Source organism: Anastrepha obliqua, chromosome 3 (genome assembly GCF_027943255.1).
Source record: "Anastrepha obliqua isolate idAnaObli1 chromosome 3, idAnaObli1_1.0, whole genome shotgun sequence".
NCBI lineage: Eukaryota > Metazoa > Arthropoda > Insecta > Diptera > Tephritidae > Anastrepha > Anastrepha obliqua.
Window position 1 is genome coordinate 11,996,384 of NC_072894.1, and position 1,477 is coordinate 11,997,860.

A 1,477-nucleotide genomic window follows, 5' to 3' on the forward strand; every position below is an offset into this window, starting at 1 on the left:
TTTGTAAAAAGGTTTTTGATCTTAAGAAGAGTTGAGAGAGGGACATTTAATATTCTTGCATAATCTTAAAAGGAGCAAAAAATTAAATTCACACTTTCAAAATATCAAATTTTATAAGAACCAACTAATTTTCATTAGCTCTAAAATCTTCTCAGACTGGCCTTTTTTAACCTTTTTTTTGTATAATAATACAATACAGTTTTTTTAACTTTAAGTTTCGGTAGCTTTAAATTAACAAAAAAAAGAAACAAGCACGAAACTTCAAAATTTTCGCATTTTCGGTATAAAAAAGCACTAAATTTATTGCGAAGAGAAAATGGTTGGCAATACTGCACAACTCGGAAAAACGTGACGTCAAATGTATGAAACAACAAATGAATAGAATAAAAAATGAGTGAAACAATAAATGAATGAAACAACAAATGAGTGAAACAATAAATGAATAAAACAACAAATGGATGAAACAACAAATGAGAGAAAACATTTTCTCTCATAGCGGTCGCCCCTCAGCAGGCAATGGCAAAGCTGCGAGTGTATTTCTGGCATTAAACGGCTTCGCATAAAAAACGATCTACCGTTCGGAGGCGGCATAAGCAAAGCAGTAGGTCCCTCCAAAGTGTGTAAGCGCCAATTATTATTATTATTAAAGCCACTGGAAATCTAACTTTTTCTTGATTCTTCCAAAACGTATAATTAAAATTTGTCAGATGCAGTCATGCAGCCTAAAGCCAAGGCGCTTTCAACAAGTGATAAGTGATTCCAAATTTCTCTCTTTTGAACTGCGACTAAAATGCCAATTCTTAATCATTAACAAATCGTAATTTTCATTTCTGATTTTTTAAATATTAAAATGAAAAAAAATTTTAAAGTTATGGTAAGGTTTAAATATTATACGAAAATTATCTACTAATACCTATGAAGATAAAATCTCCTTCCCTTTTACAGGGATACAGTTTTAAAACAAAGAGTATGAGGCTAAACGATTTATTTCGAAAGTTATCACAGAGAGAAATATCTTTCGATCAAAAGCAGCTCAAAGTTTAAGGAGAAAGCTGAACATCGAGTGGAGCTTTCAAATAGACGAAAGTTGAACGAAAATATTGATTTAATTTTACAAAATATGGATGAGAAAAATAAACAGACGTTATGGAAAAGAAGTCTTAAAGTTTAACGTATATACAAAAAATTAGATCACAATAACGGTAAAAGTTATTTAAATGATAATATTGATAATTATATGTTAATGTGGTTTTGAAGGCCAGGTGTGATCAGAAAAGGTACAACAATCGATTTTTTGTTTTTTCGATAAGAATATATTCTTATTCTATATATTCTTAAGAATATACGGTGAAACTTTCATGTGGTAGAGAGGTCCGCGCGCTCCTGTACCTCAAATTTTAAACTCATTTATCTCGAAACGGCTTTTTTGGGCCTGGTGTTGTCAAAACAAAAAAAAAAAAAAACAAAAAAAACTATT

At 30.4% G+C, this 1,477-nt stretch overlaps 1 long non-coding RNA gene across 2 annotated transcripts; it reads left to right on the top strand.

Moving 5' to 3' along the window:
- Positions 1 to 543: 543 nt before the first annotated feature.
- Positions 544 to 1,223, top strand: LOC129240063 (uncharacterized). Of its 2 annotated transcripts, none has more exons than XR_008582026.1 (3): positions 544 to 616; positions 708 to 874; positions 946 to 1,223. It is a non-coding gene; the product is annotated as an uncharacterized LOC129240063 (long non-coding RNA). The 2 variants fall into 2 exon arrangements; XR_008582025.1 differs by having other exon boundaries at positions 548 to 620.
- Positions 1,224 to 1,477: the final 254 nt, after the last annotated feature.